Source organism: Ursus maritimus, unplaced genomic scaffold, assembly GCF_017311325.1.
Source record: "Ursus maritimus isolate PB19 unplaced genomic scaffold, ASM1731132v1 scaffold_2, whole genome shotgun sequence".
Classification (NCBI taxonomy): Eukaryota; Metazoa; Chordata; class Mammalia; order Carnivora; family Ursidae; genus Ursus; species Ursus maritimus.
In genome coordinates this window covers 58,960,440-58,974,325 of record NW_024424452.1, presented here as the reverse complement: position 1 = coordinate 58,974,325, position 13,886 = coordinate 58,960,440, and positions in this window count along the sequence as shown.

Here is a 13,886-nt window from a genome sequence, read left to right as displayed (position 1 = left end):
TTCTAGGTATTTTTAACTAATCTTTATGATTTTATTATAAAATAATACATATTTAATAATAGTATATGCACATATACATACAAATATCTTTATATTGTACCTTTACATAATTTTTATATGATTTAAATGTATACTTATATTAAATCAATAATCTAAATTTTTATTTCATTGTCATCAGCAAACATAATTTCTAAGTTGTTGATTCTATCAAATTTGTTGATATTTCCTTTTGGATATTACGTGCACAACTTTGTTTTCCAGATATGCTAAAAATGAATACATATTTTTTTGAGATGTAAAGCATATGTGTGTACATATGCATATTATTTCAAGGCTAATACTGGTGTTCTTCAAATTTTCTATAACTTCAATTATTTTGTCTGCTAGTTTGATACATTTTTCAAATAAATATAATAATATCTTGAAGTACCTTGAGATATTTTTCCTATAATTCTTCTAATTGCTTATATATTTTGACATTCCTTTATTTTTTTATCTGTTTCATGTCATCTCTCTTTCTTGTTTTACATATTGAATTCCCTTCTATCTGAAGCTTTCTTTTCTTATGTTTTTATTTCTTACTTTTAACTCTTACATAGTCTTTTTTTTTTTAAGATTTTATTTATTTATTTGACAGAGAGAGAGAGCACAAGCTGGTGGAGTGGCAGAAACAGGCTCCCTGCTGAGCATGGAGTGAGCCTGATGAGGGGCTCAATCCCAGGACCCTGGGATCATGACCTGAACTGAAGGCACTTAGCCAACTGAATCACCCAGGTGCCCCCATAGTCTTTCAATTAATCTCTTCCAGGACAAAAGATTGCTGGTTTGCCTTTTATAATGTGATCAAGAATCTATGTTTTTAATTTATGAGTTAAACTCAACTATATTGAAAATACGATCAAATTAGGGCTTATTTTTGCAATTTCTATATTGTATTTATCACAGTTCTTTCTTTTCTTTTTTTCCTGGCTTCCTGGCTTTTTCTTGGCTTTCATTAGATGGATCAACATTTTATGCTATTTTAAAAGTTATATATTTTACATTTATATACATACATTTTCATCCTTTTTCTGTTTCAATTTGTTAAGCTCATAAATATCAGTGTCTTTTCCCTGAATATAATGTGCACATCTCCTTACATCTTTTTTTTTTTTTTAAAGATTTTTTATTTATTTATGTGACAGAGAGACAGCCAGCGAGAGAGGGAACACAGCAGGGGGAGTGGGAGAGGAAGAAGCAGGCTCATAGCGGAAAAGCCTGATGTGGGACTCGATCCCAGATCGCCAGGATCACGCCCTGAGCCGAAGGCAGACGCTTTTAACGACTGCGCTACCCAGGCGCCCCACATCTCCTTACATCTTATTCTCTGCTTTCTTTACCCAGCTATGTTGGTATTATTTGCAGTTTAGTTCTGATTATAATAGATGTATGTTTTGTTTGTTGCTTTTTGTTTCACTTTTCCAAATGACAATAAACTACATTAAACTATTAATTTACCCACACTTGTAATATATCTCATAGAATCCCCCTTGAGAGAAGTCCCTTGAAGAATAAATCCCAAGATGGTCTTTTTGAGGAATGCAAGTACCTAGGACTGCTCTTTCCAATATGGTAATCAATATCCACATATGATTACTGAGTGAAAAGTTCTATAGGCAGCGAAGTGCTAGAGAACATCTCATTTCACCCTTCCATTTAAATGATAAATTGGCTAAGTATAAAATGCTAGCTTTGGACTTTGCCATTAACACTTTCAAAATTTTCATCTAGCGTTGGAGTTCATGGTCAATCTCATTCTAGTTTCTTTGTAGAATATACAGTCTTTCTTAGGAAGCTTTAGAATTTTCTTTTTATATTTAATTATTAAAAATTTTTATTGAAAAATTAAGTTGGTCTGAGATTATGTTGTTGTTGGGCTATGTTTTTAGTCATTATCTATTCAATCTTTCCTCCCCTGTCTACTTTTTTGTGCCCAGAACTTCAGGTATGAGGATGTTAATATGCTTATTACTACATTCCACATATCTTTTTATTTTGCATTGCCAAGTAATTTTATTCATTTTATTTTCTTCTGAGGAGTTTTTAAGATGATTTTCTGCTGTGTATATTAGCTATTCCTCTAAGCTACTAATTTTTTTAAATTTAAATACTGTCTATTTCATAGATGTTTCTATTTGTTTCTGCTCATTATTACCATTATTGTCTTTAATGCCTTTGGGATATTTTAGACCTATTTAATATTTTAATTTCACTGTTACATTAATTCTGTTTTTTGTAATATAAATTATTCAATTTGTAGTTTTATTTTTGTATGCACTTTTGTTCCTTGAATTTCTTATTCTTCCCCCCCCCCCATGAGCTCTTTTCAGCTACTTTAGGTAGTTATGGAGGAAAGAGAGGTTAAAAATCTGGTTTTAGCTTCTGTCTTCAGAATTTGATGAAGGAGGTTAGAAAATATCCTCCAGGGCAAAGAGACTTCTACTACCAATTGAACATATTGCCTAACTTTACAGGTGACCTTGCCTCCAGGCTTCATGCTTGGGTATTTTTCTTTTCCAGAGGTTTCTAATTCCCAAATTGTGATCTTCTAGCCCAATTTACGAGATGATGGGGTAAGAAAAGTTTTTGTCTTGTCTTTCTAGGAATATTTTATTAGTTCCCATTCTAGACAACTTAGTCTCTGATCCCAGCCAGATTTGGGTTGACTCTGTTGCTATTCTAACTCTAGTGGCCATTTTGTGAGAAATAACCCATATTATGGAAGTGAGAAAAGAACACATAAAGTTTTTCCTCAGCCTAAACTCTGCATAAAGAACCAGATTCTCCTCAATTCTTAACTGTCTACTGACCCTCTTCCCTTTTAGCCAATATTCACCTCAGATCACAACTCTTTTTTTCTTTAGAGGGCTCTCATTTTTACATTAGTTTCACAGATCCACAAGATTATCTGATTTTCATAATTAAGAGAAAAGTAATCTACACATTTAGTCTTTTTAGGAATCATCATCGAGTCACAAAAACAGATCTCATGTAGAATATGTTTATACATTTTGAAAACAACATTTTCATGAAGGCCAAATGTTGCTTGATAAGAAGCTTTAGCAATAAATTTATTAAGCATTATAACTGAGAAGAATGAGATTGTTTAATATATATAATGAAATTTATGGCCATATAAATAAAATACTTAAGGTCTGAATTTATATGATTATTTAATTTCTCCTTGTCTTATGTTTGCTTCCAAGGCAAATAGTATAATTTATGTAAAATCATGACTTTTGGTACAAAGCAAACTGCGAGAGATTTTTCAGTAAACTTTTCAACTCAGTGGCTCAATGACAATAGTGACAGCTTTTGCAATTAGTTTAGGCTCTTTGTTTCTTGAGGCAACTGTAAAACCTACAGCCATGTATTCACTTTCCAGGGAAATTGGTACACATCATAAAAATTGTATTTGAGTTAATTGGTACATTGGCTGACAGATTCAGCAAAGAGGCCAAGCCCTGAGCCACCCAGTTATTGCTTAAACTGCTCTGTTGTAACTATGTTGGCTGGGATCATTGAGAAGGCTGTGCTTCCCCAAGGCTTATATAAAGCACAAATTGAGGACTCTGGTATCTAGGGATGTCAATCTGACATTTTTCATGAGCATCAAACACTCACAAATTACAAAAAATAAAAAGACATGCTCTACATGAAGATACTTTATAAATACCAAGTGATAATGTTATCTTGCTTAGAAATACATACCAAGGAAACTTTCTGGTAACTAGATGAATAAAAAGTAATGGATGATATAAAATCTATCTATTTTTCAGTTTAAAAATCTCTTTATGAAATTTATTATAATGTAATATTTTTAGGTCCAAGAAATTAGGCTCTTCTTTCTCATTTGACCATAAAGAGCTTTCCCGTCCACTCAGTGGAAATAAACTTTGAACTCATTTTTAAAAGTTGCCTATTTTGAGTACTCTTGTAAAACAAGGATTCCTGGTATATACACTTAGAATGCATTTTTTAAAGGACAATAAATGCCTTAGGAAAATTATCCTTAAGCCTGGATACTCCCCTCTGTTTAGGGGAGCATGAATATAGCCAGTGAAATGGGACTCCTTCATTCATTTCAGTCATCTACAGAAAGTGAAAGAGAGTATTTCTCTAAGTGTACATAGGACATTAAACATTAAAAAAATTTAAAGTAATTTAGAATTAAATAGATTATTCTAAGTAAACCTGAACCCTCAAATTTTTCAAACAGTTCCAAGAAACAATATTTTTCAATTTCAGGGCATTGTCTACTAGGCACATACAACCATTTAAAATATTGCTGTATTAACTATACATACAAGAAGAATGGTAAGTCATTGAGTATAGCCTTAAGTTACATCTGGATCTTGTGGGATAAAATTACTCTCTTCCTGACATATTAGATTGATTCAAACATATTTGTAGCTTTGTGGGGACACTGGAATTTTCAGCGTTCCTGGAAGATTCTGGTCTGTCACATTTAATAAATGGAGGTAGATTTACAGTGAAACTAACAAAGCTTAAGCTGCAAAACCCTTCACCCTTCAATGCCTTTAGAAGGGACCTTAGAAATATGTTCATATGGTCATATGTATGTTAAATTTTTAAAAAATAAGATACTTTTACTGCATTTAGTCAGGGCCAGTGTGTATTTCTACTTTGACTTCTTCTCTGTCGTGCTTCCCTTCATATCAGGTGACACTGGAGTGGCTCCAGCATTTGTGAAATCTGGTTAAGGAGAAGTTGAGTTAGAAACACATTTAAATTCACTGTCATTTCCTTTATGATCTAAATAAATACATACACTTATTCCTAATTTTTTTATAATATAATTTTTTATTAAAGAAGACTCTCAAGTTGGCAGGGTTTTGGATCTTCAAATCCTGGATCCCACAAATCTGTTCCCGATAGAAATCCTAATAGTAACCTTGAGGACAATGTAATTCTGTAGGCTCCTTACAGTTTTCATTGTGGACCTGGTTTTATTTCTAGTCTCAATGAACTATATTAATCTTCTGCCACTAGTGAATTATATTTCACCTGGGCTACACCAGTCTCCCTACACTGAATATTGACCCATTCAAATACATTTCCTGCATTGACATATGAGGTACACTTTCTAAAAAAGAAAATCCTGTCATGTCAGTTACAAATCTCTATTTTTCATACTTCTAGCATAAAGTCCAAAGACCTTATTATAACTTGCAAGGTAATGGATATTTTATCTCTCCCTCCTCCTTCCCAACCACCATACTGTATGTCCCAGTCCAGAGAAGGGCAATCCTCCTTTAGTGATCATTTCCTGCAGAAATGAGCTCTCAGTTCTGCCCATAATCTTCAAACTATATTGCCTTTCTAATCCATTTACAGTAAGGTAAGATATTGGGGATATACATCTGATCCCATGGGAATTTTCACCTGCAGTAACCTGGATTGGGTGGAGAGGGCCTCTTGTCAGACTCTGCTGGGTCTTAAAAATGAGAAGTGATGTAGATGTTAGATTAGGAATCAATGTTTCCACTATATATAAAAAGTAGAAAAAAGTTAAAGCAACATAGAAACACAGGGACAACTGAAACAGAGGTGCTGAATGAAGCAGACATAAAACACCACATAGTCCCAAAGAAAGAGAGAATCAGTTCATGATGGCTTGCCTGTGACAGATTCCAGTTGCTCAAGGAACCATAGACTCCCCTGGATACTTACCAGATGTCCCTCTTCTTTCTTGGTTAGATTTAAGTGGGTTTCTTTCACTCATAGTAAAATAATCCCCTCAAAATTAAAATACACAGAGTACTCAATACACTCTATGTTCTCTTGCCTCCACATTTCTGCACATCCCTCTACTTATGACCTCTATGATCTTCTCCCTTCTCTTCAGTCACTATCTCCACATCTTACCAAAATCTTCCTAAACATATAGCTAAACTCAACTTTGTGAATAGCTATCCTAGGAAACATTTCCTAAACACTCTAGACTGAATTAAGTATCACCACCCCACCCCCTTATTTCTCCTTATTATTCCAAATAGTAAGAAATGTAAGGATATAAACTTATTTTATACACAGTCCTATTTGTAAACACCCACATAGTGCTCAGTCCACAGAGGATGGACCATAATTAATATTTGTTAAGAAAGGAAAGAAAAGAGAAGAAGTGAAGGAAGAGATGAAAGAAAGAATGAAGACAAAAAAAAAAAAACAAGGATAAAAATAAATGAAGTGTTGGGGTGCCTGGGTGGCACAGCGGTTAAGCGTCTGCCTTCGGCTCAGGGCGTGATCCCGGCGTTATGGGATCGAGCCCCACATCAGGCTTCTCTGCTATGAGCCTGCTTCTTCCTCTCCCACTCCCCCTGCCTGTGTTCCCTCTCTCGCTGGCTGTCTCTCTCTCTGTCAAATAAATAAATAAAATCTTTAAAAAAAATAAAAAAAAATAAATGAAGTGGTTCATTAACATAACATGCAATGGTCATATCAATAAATGGACAAATTGAGGTTTGAACTCAGCTTGATCTGACCTTCCAAACAGGTTCTTTCTTACACACTAACTAACCTGCTCCACTCTACGTCATAAGAAAAGCACACAGAAGGTAATATATAAATGGTAGTTAACCTTAACTTAAGCTATTTGCCTTGTCATGATAAATATGGTAACTCAGTGTAAGAATCACCTAATTTTATTCATAATTCATTGATTTATTGTAAAAGTACTTTGTGCAAGGTACTAAAGAAGAGCAGGATGATTAGAAATACATGGTCTATTAATGTGAAGACAATAATAATTGCACAATAAGAATAGCATGTACATATTTAACTCATTTTTATAATCAGATTTTTACTTTATTATTAAAAGAAAAATGTGAATTACTTCTTGAGAGGGATTCTTGGCCCTACAATATACAAATTATGTTATATATGTTTTCTACATTACTAAAAAGATTACCAGTTAAGACATTATCAATGGTAATAGATTCTCAATGCAAAAAAATAAGTTCTAATGAACATTAAGTTGCCTATACATTACCTAATATGGTAGCAACATGTATGCAAACATTTTATTTTTTTTCATAGATAATTCTTAATAAATCAAACAGGCAGTATGTGAGATCTACAAGTGTTAATCAGTTATAAGAAAATACATAAGTGCTGAAAACCTACTTTTTCAACCCTCTGCTTGCTCTGTTATACGGCTGATCTCTAGTCCTTCAAACACACCTTTAAGGTATTTAGTGGGATTCCCTGGAAATAGACTCTGAGATGGAGATTTAAGTGCAAGAGGTTTATTGGGGAGAGCTCTAAGAAGAATTCCCCATAGAGGCATGAGGGACCAAGATTCAGTAGAGGGAGAAGTTGAACAGTGACTTGTTTTAACAGAAGCATCAGTTAATCTCACAGAGAGCTTCGAATCCAGGACGATCATGTAAATCAATATTAGGTACCATAGGAGATATGTGGGATATTGATTGACAGAATAACAAAGACCAGACTTTTGTATATCCTGTATCAGTGGATGCACGTTGCCTCAATGAATGTACATAGCCTAGGGCGAGGCAACAGCCTTCCACAGAGGGCAATTCCTAAAGAGAAAAGGGTCAACCCTTCTATCAGTTTGGAAGACGAATTCTCAGTCCAAAAGGCAAACCAAGAAGCGTTCACTATATGAGGTCATTTGGTGATCAAGTTATATGATTACAGCAAACCACAGAGTCAATCTAAAGAATAATGTGTTTGTGCTTTCACCTTTAGGAAAGAACAGACTATACAGAGACACATTTTCTAACACAAAGGGAAATCAAGAATTGGCAATTAAAGTCTTTATATTTTTCCTCTGCTGGAGATATCTAAATAATTTGAAGTGCAATTATCTGGATAATTGTATTAGATTTTATCTCAGGATATGTGACTCGTTAAAATACCATCAAATGCCATTTTAAAATATGCAGATATCTGTATGTGTATTTTTGGAATACTGTAAAATGTTTTCCACATGTTAAAGTTTCAGAGAGAAGGCAACTCTTGCTTATTATAGCCCCTCTCCCTCCTTTTTTTTTTTTTTTTGCTATCAAGGCTTGCCTCTTGCCTCTTAACCAATAAACCCCAATCTTATTGAAGGAATCAATATAATAACTTGTTATTTTAATTTTAAGTACAGATTTTTGATCCATTTAAATTAGATAAATTTGCCTAATAATTTGATTTTTAACTTGCTAGTAAGGATTGTGTAGCAACAGTATTTAAGTCACTCCAAATGAGATGATATTTTTTCTGCAAAAGGTCTTCTGACTGTGTTAATTTCAATCAGTTGTCTCTATCTACAAAATTCAGGGGGCACCAGTGGTAATTTAAGAAAGTAAATCTCAGTGTGAGAATAATTTGTCAGATCACTTTCTTCTCAAATTGCTTTCAATAATTACATTTGTCTGTAATATACACTGTAATATACTCAAAATATACATTTTAAGTTAAATTATAAAAAGAGAAGATGAAGGTCGTGAATTATAAACATCTTATATATACATAGTAACGAGTGAACACTGCTCTTGGTAATTCAAAATTTTGATAACTGCATCATTCTTCCTAATTGCATGGTTTATGTCTTGCCCATAAAAACATAAAGTTTCTAATTTTCCATTATACACAAATATGTAAAGCATACTGCACAGATGGATTTTACATTCTTGTTTGCCAGAGGATCTTCATTAAGCATCGAACACAAAGGAAATTGCACAGTTAAACATGAATCCATTCTTCACTTTTGCTTCCTGGCAAAAATTAGGAACCAATATTTTATTTTTGGAGAAAGGCACCTTAATTAACATTTGTTTGTCCTAAAATTTCTGTCAGGTTTTATAACATAATGCATCTTAAGGTCAAGCTCATGTTTAAAAGTATGTACTTAGGGAAAAATATGGCACTTTTGTCATCCTTATATTTGCAGAACCTAGTGGGGTGCCTGGCTTTCAGTAGATGTTTATTGAAGGTGAAAGAAATTAGCTAAGTGATAACAGAGGCCAACTAATTGAGTGTCTGTGTACCAAGTTAATTATAGTGTTTATAGCTATGAACACTATAACGTTATACTCACCCTTGAAAAACCATGTGTGGAAGTAACTTATTAAGTATGTGTATATAAAATAATACTTGTTTATATAATTTCTTATAAAGTGTGGACATTTAATTACATAAATAACATTAAATATAGGGGACACGCATATTATTAAAATGTCCTAGAGGAAATAAATTACCTTACAAACTTAAATTTCTAGCTATACTACTTGGCATATGTTTCTGGCATCTTTAAACATACTGATAACTAGCATGGCTGTTTGAATCTTGGAACAAAGCTCTAAAAATAGTTGACATTTTGCTGTTTCTATGGTAACAAAGAAAATGGCTTCATACTCTAGCACTGCTCCCACAGAGCTTAATGTTCTCTCTAGATTGCCTATATACTATACTGCTATGTTATTGTACTAAAAACCACCATTACTCTTTTCTTCCTCTCTTTGATGTGTCTGATAGCAATCTGATCACTAGTGTAACAATCGGAGTGTTGACCTGCTATGGTTAAAACAAACATCCCAGTTATTTTTCAAGAAACTGAATTTTATCTCAAAAAGTGTTAAAATCAGGAGGGCACGTATTGCATGGTGCACTGGGTGTTATACGCAACTAATGAATCATCTAACTTTACATCAAAAACCAGGGCTGTACTGTATGGTGACTAACATAATATAATAAAAAATATTTTAAAAAATTAAAAAAAAATCAGGCCAAGGTTTTACATGATGTGGTTTGAACTATATTAAAAGGCTCCAGATAACTTCTCCATCTGCCTCAATATCTAGCATTTACCAGCGGGAAACAATTCTTTTAGGTGAAATAATTTCCTACCTCCTTTAAGGAACTGACCACAGCTGAAGATTTGGGGACCTCTAAAAATCCCATAATTTTAGGTGTCTCTCTTTGTAACATTCATACCAATTGCAGTATACCATTCCCCCAGTGAATTATAAATTTCATCAAAATAGATGGTTTGTTTCCAAGGGGATCCTCAGTGTTGTAGGTAGAGTAAGTACCTAAAAAATGCTTTATTGACGGTGTGGTTGGATGAATAAAATGTGTTTAATCTGAGAGTGGAAAAATTAATTTTCAGCATGTCATTTATACTTTTTAATTTCTAAAATATATCTCTCCATCCCTGACAATTCAATGGGAGTAGTACACCAGTTGGTGATGGTGGTAGGTATCAATTACTCTTCAGAGATGTTCAAGTCCCTATCCCAGAAACCTGCGAATATGTTAGGTTACATGACAATCAGGAATTAGGTTACAGATGGAATTAAGATTGCTATTCAGCTGACCTTAAATTAGCGTGATTATCTTGGATTATTACTGTTGGGCCCTGCTGTGGACTGAATGTTTGTATTCCTCCTTCCAAATGTATATATGTTGAATCCTCGTGCTCAGTGTTATAGTGTTCAGGGTGGGGCCTTTGGGAGGTAATTAAGGCATGAGGGCAAAGTCCTCATGATTGGGATTGGTGCCTTTATATAAGAGGCCCAAGAGAGCTCCCCTGCTCCTTCTGCCATATGAAGTTACAGTGAAAAGATCACAAATCCGCCAGTGCCTTGATATTGGACTTCCCAGCCTCCAGAACTGTGAGAAGTAAATTACTATCATTTATAAGCTACTCACTTTGTGATATTTTGTTGCAGCTGCCCAAACAGACTAAGATAGGCTCAATATAATCACAAATAAACAAGGGAAACACAAAGAGAACCGGGAGGTGGCAGCATGAGAAGCTCTTGGCTGGACAATGCTGGCTTTGAAGATAGAAAAAGATGGCCATGAGCCAAGGGACGCAGGTTTCCTCTGAGCTGGACAAGGCCAGGAAATAAACTCTTTTAGTTTCCAGAAGTAATGCAGCCTTGCTAACACCTTGTTTTTAGCCCAGTAAGACCACTTCAAACTTCTGAGCTACAGAATGATAAGATTAAGGAGGGTACTTGTGATAAGCACTAGGTGTTGTATGTAAGTGATGAATCACTTGACTCTACACCTGAAACTAATGTTACACTGTATGTTAACTGGAATTTAAATAAAAACTTGAAAAAAATAAAAATAAAAATAAAGGAATGAGTTACTGTTAAATTTTAAAAAGATAAAGAAATTTCTCTTATTATGAGCCATTAAGTTTGTAGTAAAATGTTACAGTAGCAAATGGACATTAATTCAGTGGGGAACAAAAATAATTCTCAATAATAGGGAGTTGGCCTAGTAATAGAGAGCTAGATAACTTTAATTATTGAGATACTTTGATCAAGGTATAATGTGATAAGAGAAAACACATTGCTTCTAGGGAAAGTCAATCTCTAAAACAAAATGTAACAAAATGAAAGTAAAATTTTCATTATTGTGTATTTAAGAAATTATTTTTATTTTTTGCACCTTTTCATTGGAAAAAAATCCAAGTAAGGTAATTTTTATCACTAGATTTGAATGAGAAATACATTAATGAGGAAACAAATAAAAAACTAAATTATTAGGGGTGCCTGGGTGGCTCAGTAATTAAGCATCTGCCTTTGGCTCAGGGCTTGATCCCGGAGTCCTGGAATAGAGCCCCACATCAGGCTCCTCCGCTGGGAGTCTGCTTCTTCCTCTCCCACCCCCCTGCTTGTGTTACCTCTCTCGCTGGCTGTCTCTCTCTCTCTCTGTCAAATAAATAAATAAAATCTTTAAAAAAAAAAAAAGAAACCAAATCCTCAGTTTCATTTATTATTAGCATATGAGTCAGGGTATAATTGTCCTGCTGATACACCTTTATTTGATGGATTGTTTGTGTATGATAATGTACCACAATTTACAAACTTTACTCCACAGATTTAAAAACATATGACTTTACCACTGACATAGAAGTAATATTTTATATGTAGATGAATGACACATAAAGGATTTTTTAAGATTGAAGTATAGTTGACATACAATGTTATATTAGTTTCAGAAGTACAACATAATGATTCAACATTTACATATATTACAAAATGCTCACCACTCAGTGTAGTTCTCATCTGTCACAATACAGTTATTCCAGTATTATTGACTATATTCTCTATGTTTTACTTTATATCCCCATGACTTACTTATTTTACAACTGAAAGTTTGTACCTCTTAATTCCTTTCACCTATTTTACCCATCTGATCCCCACTCTCCTGCCCTCTGGGAACCACCAGTTTGTTCTCTGCATTTACGAGTCTGTTTTTGCTTTGTTTTGTTTTTTAGATTCCACATATAAGGGAAATTATACACTATTTATCTTTCAGTGACCTATTTCACTTAGTATAATACACACTAGGTCCATCCGCATTGTTCCAAATGGCAAGATTTCAATCTTTTCTATGGTTGAGTATTATTCTATTCTGCATCTTCTATAAGGGACTTTAAGTGTTTTTTAATTCAATTGTATTAGAATTCTCATCTTCCTATTAAGATATTAAGAATAGAATATTAAGACTAGAATAATTACTCCATTTATAAGAATGTGTTTATTTTTTTGAAACATACGTTAAATGTCTTATTTTAAGTAAAGAAATGGCATGTTTTTTCTTACATCTTGCTGGTGTGTGGAGAGTGGTTTATGAGGGAAACCAGGAGCCCAGGAACAATTTAAAAAGATGAGACCACGTAAGATGTTATGGTAGTGATTCAGGTGAATGAGATGGTAATTTGATTTAGGATAACTGTAGATTAGATAGAAAGAACTGGATATATTCAAGAGATGTGGATATTATTTAGAGTTAAATCTGTCATGGAATACAAATGGATATGATAAATAAGGCACACCAGACCAGAAACATGATCTAAGTTTTTGATATAAGCTACTGAATGGATGTCTCCTAAAAAGAGACAGACAGGTATAAGGATAGGTTTGTTTGTGGAAGGTAGTTCATGTGGTACTTCAATAATTCTGTTTCAAACATATTAATTCTGAAATGACTACTGGGTATCAAAATGGAAATTTTAAGTAAAAATTTGGATACACAAATCTGAAATTTCAAGGAGAGGTCCAGGGCGAAAACATAGATTTGTTATACAGAGACTTATAGATGGTAATGAAAACTATGGACCCAATAAGATTCCTAGGAGGGTGAGGGGGTAAAGGACAGGACTTGGGCTACTCCAACATTTGGGGTTTGAGTGGAAACAGAAGAAGCAGCAAAGAAGCCTGAGAAGAGAGTCTGTGAAATAGAGGAAAACAAGTAAGAAGTGATGTAATAGAAGCCAAAATGTGTGAACACTGGCTTTGACATTGACAAAGACATACCCTGTTGAGTGCAAACAAAATAAAGAAACCAAAATATTGTTTCCATTACTTTGTATATTGATTATGTTTTTACTTTAAGCTTTTCAATACTAAAGTAAATAAGCAATTTATCATATTGAAATATACGAATATGTTATTTTTATGTTAGTTTTTTCCGTTTGGGAAGTTTGGCCAGCTTTTCAAAATGTGTCACTTTGATCTAATAGATATTTACTCACTTGACCAATGTCATGTAATTATTTCATATATTTGAAACCTTAAATTATCATTATCTAAAATCCTATTTCAGTGGAGTAAATCTATTAAAACTATTGAACAAATACTTCATTGTCTCCTTATAAAATCAATTGCTTTTTCATCTATATTTTATTTCAATTCAATGAACAATTCCTGAGAACATACTGTTCTACCTATTGTTCTTGTTCTTGGAAATTAAAAAGATAATAAGAGCTCACACTTTGTGAGAAGAATAGCAATCAGTATTGAATTTGGCCAGAGTGACCTAAACAATAGCTACTTAAATTAGATAGACAT